The following is a 12,887-nucleotide window of genomic DNA, read 5'->3' as shown; positions in this document are numbered from 1 at the left end:
CACACACACACACACACACACACACACACATCTATACACCTTCTTCCCAAACAGCTTATAAAGTGAAAGTGAAAAACTTTGATTTCTGAATGTACAACTGACAATATGACACAGGCCACCTGCTCATCATCTGCTAGTCACACTGGCAGAAGTAACAGTTTGAAAGGCATTAAAAGCTGCATATATTAGGAAATTAGCAGTTTTGTGAAATAAGTGTAGTTGTAGTTTTTAAATTATCTAATTTATTTTTACTGCATGTTTTATGATATCTGATAATAGGCTTGACCAATTCAATTTGCTATGATAGTTATTCTAATGCCTAAATTTCAAATCCTCCTTTTCTCCCATAAACACGTTTTACTATAATAAGTTCCATGGTCAGCTCCAACAAATTCCAGGTCAGGATTCATTATTTAAACAGACATTTCTTAAAAGGCCAAATGCACAGAACAGTAAATTCCAACCTTTCAAAACACACATTTTCACTTAAAGATGCTATTGTTCTTTTCTGATATATTGCCTTATGCATGTGTTCCTTATAGTCATAGAATTTTACAAACCATTTCCACGTCTCTAAAATAATCATCTATATTTTAATCTTTTAATCTTATTCCATCAAAAATGTCCTATGCTTAAGAGACAAGGGGTGAATAGAAATAATAAACCAAAGTCCCAGTGTAAATGAGTGTGAAGTATTGAAGGACTAGAGACTGAAACCATTCCAACAAGAAACAGTTGTCTTTTGGTATCTGTGGGGGATCAGTTCCAGGACCCCGGGGGTTACCAAAATCCACAGATGCTCAAGTCCCTCGTATAAAATGGTATAGTATTTGCATATATAACCCATGCATATCTTCCTATATAATTTAAATCATCTCTAGATTACTTAATATACCTACTACAATGTAAATGCTAAGTAAATAGTTGTTATACTTTATTATTTAGGGAATAATGACAAAAAACCTATAAGTTCAATGCAGACATAACCATCATAAATCATAACTACACAGTACACATCAGGAACAACATTAACTTTTTTCTTTCTGCAATTTTTTTCTATCTACCTGTTTTTATTTGTTTTTTTAAATTCTTTGCATATTTAACATAAGTGAAGCAATGAATTATCCACAGTTTCCCCCATGTTTATTTTTATTTTCTTAATAAAGAAGTTCAGCTGGACTTAGGATAGATCTTACTATACATTGTAAAATTATTTTTTACATAAGAATGTATAAGATGTCTGAGACACTGTTTCACTTAATCATGGCTTGATCACATCTTGAACTGATATGCAAGTAATAGAAATTAGGATGATTTATCTTCTGTTACTGAGGAATGAGATTTTTCACATACGTACATTTCACAAAAGACAATAGACACATTATCAACACAAAAGTTTAGATTTTAAATATTTTTGAATAATTTTAATCTGTCTTTGGTTGATTCCATGGATGCAGACTCATGGATATGAAAGGCCAACTGCATATTTTTCCCGTCCAGCGTGCCTTAGCCTCCAGATAAAAGTAATTACCTGGTATCATACATCTGCATTTATTGAATGTCTGCCTGGCTCTCTTTATTATGTACACAGAATTTATATTTTTGGTTATCTTTGCGAGTGGTGCCTAAAAGATATTTGGGAAGTAAATAACTAGCAAAAAGTACAAATGTTTATATAAAAGCACCCTGTATTTGGGTGTAATTCACTATTTTGAATTGCTAATAGCCTCTAAGGATGACATCCACAATTATTTGAGTAAACCATTATACTAATTATTAGAACATTATAAATCCAAATAATGCATAAAATTCATATTTCACATTATTGTTGTTTAAGTTATCAGATACTGATTTAATGATTCTTTCCAATTATTCCTCTTAAGTTTTTGCTTATCCATTTGCTGAATGTCAAGATAAAACAGTCAAAAGGGAAAAGGGTATTCAAAATTCCAGAATAATACACTTATAACAGACAATGCATAATTTGTAAATATACTTATTTATATTGTATGTAATCTTGGGCTCTTATATGTATTATTTTTATACATATAGGTTTTCTATAATATTCATTTAGAGTTGAGTACTTTAAAAAATACAGTTGCTTTTCATTTGTTTTTGAAAATATTAAATTGAAAATAGGGTAGCAAACTGCATTTCACATTTATGTTAAAATAATTACTTTAGCAATTTCACAGGTCCCCTAAAAATTTAGCTACCATTTATTTTTTTAAATATAACAAATACATGGTGAAGGCTATCTTTCAATTTTTTCTGAACTCTATAAATATCTGCTTCTTTTCTATATACCCTTTTGTCAGGTGATTGGAAGGACTATATTTTATCTTAAGTCTCACAAAGCATTTAGGAGAATATTTAAGCTTCAACTATTTTAAAGCTGTTATTTTCAGGACAAATTTACATTGTATGCTTTGAGGTCATATTTTCATTTAAGATTTCAAACTATTAACAAAGTAATATTTCCTTTCTACTAAATATATTTAATAATTTAAAATTATGAAAGTTAAGTGTTCACACTCTTCCTATACTAATAATCATAAACAATTTTACCTTGTGGTAATATAGAATATACTTTGTGGAGGCTAATTCACATATAATATTTGCCTTACTTAGTAGCTCTGATGAAATGAAAATATAATGTTTACAAGTATATGCTGAGATTATTTTAATTTACATTTCATGATAATTATATTGAAAACATACATTTAGAATCTTCCAAATTAATTTTTTACTTGTGTATTTGTGCCTTTTTATTTTCAAAACAGCAACTTTTTAGTTCCACTGAATAATTTTTAATATGGGTCTACAAATAGTGCATCATTTTTGAAGTTTATCATCATAGCCATAAATTGCAGTTGCTTGAGCTCCAATTGGGATGAAATGGATGGGTGAACCTTACTTCTCTAAATCCCCCACTGCTCTACAGTATGGCCACAAAAACAAATTCTCATACTGGTCTGAGTCATTCTCAGTGCTATAAATGTTTTAATAATTTTCTTGGAATATGGGAACAGAGCTGTCCACATATGATTTGTCTTTCTTTGAATCTCATTATTATCACCTTTACAAATTAATTAATAAGAACATAGATGTTAAATTCTCACTTGATGAAAACTTACAATTTTGATATTTTGATTCTATAAGTAAATAAAAATCCTTGGAGAAATGAAAATCTTGATCATGTTCAGGAATACCCACAAACATCAATACACTTTTAAAGTTTAAAAGTATTTACTATCTTTTAAAAAATGAAGTGTGATTTAAATATAAAATAGTATTTACTTTAACTTGTTTCCATATCAAAAAGTATGGGGGGGGTAAAAACCCCAGAATTTATTTATAAAAAATTGTGTATTTATTCTTACATATTTAAACTTCAGTCATCTTCAATGTACTCTCCATGTGATGCAATACACCTATCAAGACTTTTTTCCATTGCTCAAAACAGTTTTGAACTCATTGATTTTTATGCCTTTTAAAAGTGCCGCTGCCTTTCTTGTTTCACCTTTTTCACATTGACAAGACATTTCCCTTTGAGGACTTTTGTCATCTGGGGAAACAAAAAAATAGTCTCTTGGGGAAAGATGGGGTGAATGGGGAGGGTGGGGCATTGGATCATGCCATTTTTGGTCAAAAACTGCTGAACACTCAGCATAGTGTGAGCAGGTGCGCTCATAAATCACCCCTCATGAAATGGGCAAACGTGTTGAAAGTATCTTCAAAAACAATTCACTGAAGCTGACTGCAGCCTCTCACAACGCCACCAGCCAGTGCTCTGATACAGGTGGGTTCCGACAACACTCACCTAGCAGGGAAGCCTGTACTACAGGCAGCCCACCCTCCAGAAGATAATTCTGGCTTTTTTGTGTCTGCTCTCATAAATGTTTACCAATCTGTTTTAAATGATGACCCTAGTGATTAAAATAGTAATTTGCCTGCTATATCTCAGTTAAAAATAATCTGTATTATCGGTTAAGAACATGTACAGTTTCTTCATTGACTGAAGTGTTATTTCAAGTAGGTATTTTATTTTAAAAAACATTGTTTCCATGCTTTGTTCAGTTTTCATGTAGCTAATTTGTTTTATTTGGGGAGAAATCTAATCACTGGCTACAAACTCTACCATATTCACTTGCCTGTCAAATGCATCCTGATATCCATAAAGGACTAGGAGAGAGATAAAATGGTTTGTGATAGTCCATCAATATCCTAAGGAAAAAACAGATTCTGAAAGCACATGTTGTACTGACAGCATCATACATATGCAGGCAAGTGAGAGCATATCAGTACTGTCAAATCAGTTGCAATTTTTCGTGGTTGAGGGTCAAATGAAATGCTTAAGTGTATTGTCATTGGAGTTAGAAACTAATTAGAGCTAGATTTATGGCTGTGCTAAAATAAAGCTAGTTAGAAAACGGATTAATTCCCTAATGATACCAAGTCTGACTGATGACTCACCTTAAATTTAGGGAACAACATTTACCCTCATTTCTTTGTTTGTCTATTGACAGCTTGCCAGTATCCATTAAGTAGCTACAAGGAAAGGGACAAGCACTAGCTGGGTGTGTGGCTTTTGATAATTCCTGGATGCTGTTATCAGGTTTAATATAGAGGCAGATCTGTGACTGCTGATTATCACTGGCTGTTACCATCCCAGGAGTTATTCATTACTTACCCTGAGCATCTTCCCACCTGCCAGCCGGAGGATAAACATGATTCCCTTCCACTGCAGAGCCCCATCTGCAGGGCCTTGGCTGCCCCTCCATCCCCAGTGATGTATTGCAATCTCCACGGGTATCTCACATGTGCTCAAGAACAAGTCTGTTCACTTTCATCTGCTTCCTTTTTGAAATCTGCCTCAAGTTACTAAGGGAGGAATCATGCCACTGCTACCCTTGCCAGTGACCTTCTTGTGCCTTGAGTCCTTCAATTACCTCAGTCAATACAGCTCCTTCAGCATGTGCTGCAGTTCTCTCTCTCCTTCTCCCTTCCTCTCCTTCCCTCTTAAGATGCCGAGAGCCAGAATGGAGAACAGACACTTTTTCCTCTCACACTTCTACACCAGTACTACCTCCCTCTCATTTTTTTTCCAAGCAATGCATCATAAAATAGATGCATAGAGAGTACATAATGAGAACAAAAACCTATTAGCCATATAGATTCAGTGAGACTGTCCAATTTATGGAAGTTTATACAGAAAGTCAAATTTAAATTGAAAAAGGGCTAGCTTTGTGATGAGAGAGAGAATTTGGGGAATGGGGTAAATAGAATGTAGAGCAGAAATAACCAAGGTAGAACAAGCACACGTGTGAAGGCCCTGAAGATGGGAGAATCTGCGGTGCTCAATGGCATGAGAAAGACCCGGGCAGTTAGAGCGTAGTGAGTGTGAGAGAGAAAGGGAGAGGTGAAGGCTATGGATACAGACAAGCTATTCCAGATCACGAATTATGGTAAGATGTTTGAATTTTATGTGTAAGCTTATAAGGAGGCATTGAAGTTTTATATGATATGGATTATTAATATTGTCCTATTTATGTTATTTATGATTTGTGGCCCCAAAAAGATAATAAACAACCCCCACTACCCTCATAAAAGAGCAACAATAGAGCCAAGGTGATGATTTTGCTCACAAAATGTATCTATATACATTTTCACAATGTAAAAACATTTATTATTTTAAATTTTAATATAAATGTATGCATGAGTTTATGAATACCAAGGTTTATTTATTTGGGAATATCATTGCTAAATGCAGTCTTTATTGCATGACTGCAACTCACTAATGGGAAATATCTCAATACCTTTTGAGATAATGCATACATATTTCTAATCTTCCTGGAACGTTGTGAGAAGAAATTGCTATAAAATGTCCATTGAACCACTTTGAGTTTCTTTGAAGAAAGCAACTCTAAATAGGTTGTAATTAGTAAGTCTTGGCAGCTTCCAAAATCAGCCCTCAAAAGTTAATGTGATGCTCACTTGGGCAGCACATACACTAAGATTAGCATGGCCCCTGCACAAGGACAACATACAAATTTGTGAAGTGTTCCATATTTTTAAACATCATTAAAATGAAAAGGGAACCAACTATATGAGAAAATTTTTTTTGCCAATGATACCTTGGAAGAGTTTGATCTCCAAAATATATAAAGAACACACATGACTCAGCAGCAGGAAGACAAACAATCCAATTAAAAAATGGTCAAAGGACCTGAACAAACACTTCACCAAGGAGGACATACAGATGGCCCATAGACATATGAAAGAATCCTCTACATCATTAGCCATCAGAGAGGTGCAAATTAATACCACAATGAGATACCACCTCACACTGGTCAGAATGGCCTTCATTAACACATCAACAAACAACATGTGCTGGCGAGGATGTGAAGAAAAGGTAACCCTAGTGCAGTGTTGATGGAAATACAGACTGGCGCAGCCACTATGGAAAACAATGTGGAATTTCCTCCAAAAACTAAAAATGGAACAGCCTTTTGGTCCAGTGATTCTACTGCTAGGATTATATCCGAAGAATCCTGAAACACCAATTCAAAAGAACCTATGCACCCCTATGTTTATAGCAGTGTTATTTATAATAGCCAAGTACTGGAAAAAGCCTAAGTGTCCATCTGTAGATGAGTGGATCAAAAAACTCGTACATTTACACAATGGAATACTATGCAGCAGAAAGAAAGAAGGAACTCCTACCTTTGGCAACAACCTGAGTGGAACTGGAGAATATTATGCTAAGTGAAATAAGCCAGGCAGCAAAAGACAAATACCATATGATCTCACCTTTGAGAGGAATCTAATGAACAAAACCAAGGAACAAGCAAAATAGAGCCAGAGCATGGAAACAAAGGACAGACTGACAGTGACCAGAGGGCAGGGGGTGGTGATAAGGAGGGAAAGAGGGGAAGGGTGTAGTTAAGGAACTAGTATAAATGACCCATGGACATGGACAACAGGGTGGGGATTGATTGTGGGAGCTGGGGGTGGGCAGGACAGGGGAGTGCAAGGGAGAAAATTGGGACAACTGTAATAGAACAACATTTTTTTTTAATGTGGAATTTACTTACATAAATGGCCTCAGATTCAGCCAAATTCCCAAAAGTATTTACTTTCATATATTTCTTCAAAAAACAAGATATTTTGAATTTAAATTAATAAATGACCACCCCAAAATAATTTTAAATATTTTTGTATTTTGTTTTAAAAAACAAACTATATTTATAACTGTTATATAAAATGGTTCAAGCTACTTGTAAAAAAAAAATCTCATTCCATTTGTGCCATTACATGTCTGCCTATAGCATCACAATCATCCATTTGTTGAAGGTCCTCAGATCTCCAGAGTATGCTATAAGCGTACGTGTTTTAGGTAAAATACTTTTCATACTATGTAAGCCTATGAAGGGAACAGACCATTGCCGCAAATACAGTAGACATTCAGTACAAAACTTCACCATTTTGTTTATACTTTTTAAAACTGTTTTGTTCATACTGTTGCCTCATAAACCTATTTCACTTGGCTTGAAGCAATAAAGTCCAGTGCTTGTTTCCCTCTCTCAGAGTATCTCCCTCCATAAGTTTTATATCTAATATTGGAAGCTACTGTCAATGTTTCTTCCTGGAACAAGTGTTAATTAATCTCATCGGGCTTGTATGTAGATGGCGGAGGGGGGTGGGGGGGAGTGAGTAGCTGTCTAGGGAGTTGACCTCATCTTGATAGGAGAGCCATGAGATGCTCTGCATGAAAAGCTTTGGAAAAAGGAAATGAGACAGCCACTTCCTCAGGGCTGCCTCAATGTTCAGATGCCTTTTTTGTTTTCCATCCTCTGGCTTTTGTCCTTCCAAGGCCACCTATTGGAGGGTAGCCATTATTTTATTCATATTTTGGCATGCTATCTGGTACTCTTCAGAAAAGATGCTTGTGTTCAGTTACATGCTTTCTTTGAAACCATCAAAGTATATAATACAGTCCAAATAAAAAGGGAAATGAAGAGAATATAATTTATTAAAAATAATAATTAAGATGAACACCTCATGGGATGTGTGTTTTAAAAAAATCCACCTAATCTTGTTGAATGTGCTATTTAGGAGTTGTTATATTGAGTGTGGCTTAGAAAGCTGGAAAAATAGTCCTTACTGTTCTATGTATTTACCTCTAACTATGATAGTTTTAAAGAAAGTTTTCTTCCCTAATTTAGGTAGCATATTATACTACTTAGGAAGACTAGAAACATGAGCCTAAAACATTTTCTGAGTTTTTAAATTATCTAAAATTGTATAGAATATTAACACTAAAAGAGGAAAAATAACTCAACAATGCTTCAATTGAACCAAGCAATTGGTCTTTCTACAATGTATTAAAGTATAGTTTTCAAAAAAAAATAAACCCTTATGATTTTTACACAAAAATAAAATGAATATATGTCAAATATTTTATTCACCTAATTAATTAATATATAAATGAGTAAGCTGGTAAGGCTGGTTCAAAGGAGAATTTGAGAAATAAAGATTTATAGAAACATTGAGTCAAAGGAATTCTGCAATTAATTAGCTAATAGATGCAAAACTAGTTAACATTTTACTAGTCAGTAACCAGTAACCTTTGGAATTACCTTTTCTACTGGACAAAAATTTACAATTCAACATACAACTTCAAGATCTTTGGGATCTCATCAAAAAAATATCTAACTCAGATATTTTCTCCTAGATAAATTTAAAAATCATTGGTTAAGTCTGTTAAAATTAACATGTAAAGAACATGTAGTAATATTCTCCATTGGGAAGCTGTTAATATTTTTTTGTCATGAGTGAGGGATAGTATTATATATATATATATATGTATGTATGTATTTACACATGTATTTACACATAATATATATTAACAAAACAAAACGTACTGAAAAACTGTTATCAACTGATTTTAGAGAAAGGTGGTATGCTCTAGAGAGAATGGGAGAAAAAGCAGTATTATAACAATTGCCTGCATTGTATTTAATTTTTTTATTAAAAAAAAAAAAACCCTTTAATAGAAGTCAGTTAGAAGATTCTAGTTTCTGGGAAGTGTGGCAAGATTTAAAGCCAAAGCCAGATGGAACTAGCAACTTATGAACAGATGTTAAAAGGAAAAAGTCTTTCTTCAATATTTCTTAAACTTGTGTTTATAAAAGTTCCCAAATAACTGTTACACTTTATATATACTACTAAAATACACAGGGATGCAGAATATTAATAGATCCACTAAAATTTTAATGGTTTAGAAGTTAGAAATATTTTCTCATTTGCCTGGAATTCCAACTGTTAAAGTGAGCACAGGCCAACATTTCATCACAAAGAGCACCTTGGCAAGTACATATGCCTAAAGACAGACAGACACATACACACACACACACACCCATCACCACCACCACCGCCACCACCGCCGTCGCCACCACCGCCGTCGCCACCACCACCACCACCACCACCCGCTACCCCCTACCCACCACCCACCACGACCCACCACCCTGCCCCAGGCCTGCAGTAAAAGGAGATGTGGCCTGGTAGTTCAGAGCATAGCTTCTGGAGCCAGTTTTCCTGGTTCCACTTACAAGCTGAGAGAATTGAGGTAAATTACTTTTGTCTGTAGAGTGGACTTCATCCATATACCTATCTCCAAAGGTTATGGTAAAACCTCCAATGAGTATCTAAAGAGCAGTAAATCTTCAAAAAATATTAGCTACAATTATTATCTAGCCTATGGTTTCATTTTATACTCAAGACACTTTCAACTTAATTATTGTTTATACTCATTCACATTTTTGTAATTCTGAAAGATTGCTCTATTTAATTAAGTACTTTAAGTTCTGTGCATTCCTTCTTTATCAGATTTCTAAGCTGCCATGACAGTCCCATGAATAACACCAGGAATAGGAAGTGGACCAAACATCATGGGATTTTAGGAGCGTCTTTTAAAGGAAATAAGGCTGTGTGTGTGTGTTGGAGGAGGGGGGGGGGTGTCACTGTCACTGCCTTGAATGATAGAGTCATGAGGACCAGGACTTTTCTAGAATGTGTGCTCTCAAAAAACTGAATACCTTTTTTTTTTAATTCCCCAGAGAATTGTTGCTTTTGAAAAAAGAGGCATACCAGCCAATGCATATGTAGTATTTCCCAGCAGCAGATAAAAAAATAGTAATAATCACTTTTAAACTCTACAAATCACCCAATGAACTAATTTTTAAAATTCAAATTCCTGTTGGTTTACCCACCAAGATCCTGATTAACTAGTTAGTGGACAAAGTCTAGGAATCTGCGTTTATAACAAGTACCTCAGGTGATGCTCATGAATATTGGTCTTAAAACATTTTTTTACCTATTACATAACAAATTGTGATATCTTTGTGGGACAATAGCACCTCTTTTTACTTGGTTCTGAATCTCAATTTCTGCTATAAATCACAGAGAGCTTTCTATTACAAAACAATTCAACTGAGTTAATCTTTTAGTAACTTTTGATTTTCTGTTTTCTCCACTTGTGTCTTATATATATTTATTCATTCTTTTTGTTTTGTTTTGTTTTTTAAATATGTTAGGAACTCACAACCCAGCAGTGGACATTCATCTACACCAGTGATCTCAAAACACAGCAGTTATGCTGAACTAGATCCATGGGGTGAGTGTTTAGGGGGAGCGCACAGGTGAGAGACTAGCTCTGATGGAGGATATCATGTAAGGACTCATAAACAACTTGAAGTTATTCAAAGAGTATTTACAATGCACTGACGAAGTGTGGTGTGTGCATTGTTCTAGGATTTCAAAATAGGCTGATGGTGAAGACTCTAGGTCATCCTGTGACTTTGACTTTTTAGCATACTAAAAATCCCTTCTCTTCTAGTGAGCATGTGAGCTGGCCTTAGAAAATGGTAATTACGGAAATTGGTGAGGAAACTGAGTTACACTCAGTTTGCTTGCTTTTGTTTATTTTTTATTTTAACACAGCACAATGTGACAAGACATCTCCCAAAATTCAGGAGTGAGTATACTTTGGCTGGTGTTTCTGTAGCCAGGAACCTGGCTCTCCCATCACCACACTAACCCATGAGGGCACCTCCAGGTAGATTTGTACCGCTCACTGGCTAATTAGTTATGGCTATGTGTTTTGTCTCACTAAGCTTTCACACTTTTGAGTGTGGTGATATAATGTAAATAAAACTTCAGCATCTTTATTGCAAGCACCTGATTCATATTTCTTTACTAGTGCAATTGAAATCAGATAAGTACATGATAGGTTATAAAATATATGCAAAATTATTAATGACCTTCTTTTTAAAAATGTGCAGAAGTAAGGTTAAGACACACTCCAGAGACCTATTTGAGAATATCTGTATAGAAGAAAATTTGATAGAGAAGCAACCTTATTCTTCTGCATGTTTTTCCCTTTGGCAGTGAAGAACTAAAACTGCTTAAGGATGCAGAACAGCAACCTGTCTCCAGTGATCCTCTCTTAATTAATGTGGTGATCTATGTGGAGAAAACAGACAATTGCTAGAGTGCCTTAATAATTATCTAGCTAAGGGCTTCAGATAATTACAGCAGAAGATTTTAAAGACACAAAATGCCCTGCAAAATTTGACCTCTTATTTTGATTTGGACACATTATTTTAAAAACTTTCTTTTCTCATGTTGAAGTTTATGCTTCACAAAGTAAGCCTGATGTCAGAGGGATCCCTAGAAATGAAAACTGCTGAGTCACAGTTGGAGAATTTCAGTATACTAAACCAGGCTTTTTAAAATCCCATAGTGAGAATAAGAGGACTGAATTCAAAAATTAAGAAATTTTTGGATGTAGAGACTTCCGGCCAAGATGGAGGCTTAGACAGACACGCTCGGTCTCCCTCTACAACTAGAAAGGAATACAACTACCTCAAAACAAAAGATAACCAGAAATTCCAGAAAATAAAACTACATGGAAGCCCAATATATGAAGTTATAAACCAGCAGTGCTCACCTAGACGGGTAGGAGAGGCGACAAAACACGGTGCTGTCCGCAGTAGCAGTGGGCATAGCGGTAGGACTGCAAGAAACATCAGGGGGAGCAATTCTGGCTGCAGTCGAGCCCCTGCAGCTCGCAACCCCAGCGCGGGGAAAGGCAGTTCCCCCGTCCCCCCCCACACACACACACAGCATCAGATGGTGAGGCCCAGAGGGCAGGAGGATGGATCCCGGTCTCCCAGCAGAGAATAATGGCAGGAATCCATCTTGGACCCCTGCCCCCACACAAAGCGCCACAGCGCAGCGAAAAAGGTCGCGGATTGCCGCCGGTCACCGGGTAGTGACGAGTACATGGGGCTCCGCCCACCACAGCCTGCTCAGGAAGCAAAGCAAAACACAAATCTGTCAAAATGAAGGAGACAACAATTAAAATCCTGGTGACGCAGCTCACCAGGCAGCAGATGAAGAACCTGACAGATGAACAAATAAGAAACCTTTCAGAGGCTCAGTTCAGAGCTATAGTCATAAGGTGGCTTACAGAATTAACAAAAGATTTGGAACAGGACAGGGAAGGGTTGAAAGCCACTCATGCTGAAATGAACAAAAACACATACGAGACAAGTGGTGAGGAAATAAAATCCAGAGATCAAATCAAGAAACCGGAACATAGAGAAGAAACAAATAGTCATCCAGTGCAGAAAGAGGAAACAAAAAGTAAGAAAAATGAGGAGAGGATCAGAAATCTCTGGGACAGCTAGCTATAAGAGATCAAACATTCGGATTATAGGATTGCCAGAGGGCGAAGAAGAACTAGAAATTAAAAAATTATGTGAAAAAATAATAAAGCAGAACTTCCTGAACTTGGGGAAGGAAATAAACTTACAGATCCA

At 35.6% G+C, this 12,887-nt stretch overlaps 1 protein-coding gene and 1 pseudogene across 6 annotated transcripts in view; both read left to right on the top strand.

Annotated features, from left to right (window-relative positions):
- SNCA (synuclein alpha) overlaps positions 1 to 12,887 on the top strand; it is a 140,429-nt gene that overhangs the window by 103,154 nt on the left and 24,388 nt on the right. The window lies entirely within an intron of this gene.
- On the top strand, positions 5,990 to 6,076 carry LOC150019268 (U6 spliceosomal RNA; annotated as a pseudogene).

Source organism: Furipterus horrens, unplaced genomic scaffold (genome assembly GCF_987537825.1).
Source record: "Furipterus horrens unplaced genomic scaffold, mFurHor1.1.pri manual_scaffold_2, whole genome shotgun sequence".
Lineage (NCBI taxonomy): Eukaryota > Metazoa > Chordata > Mammalia > Chiroptera > Furipteridae > Furipterus > Furipterus horrens.
This window is presented reverse-complemented; position numbering and strand designations above follow the sequence as displayed.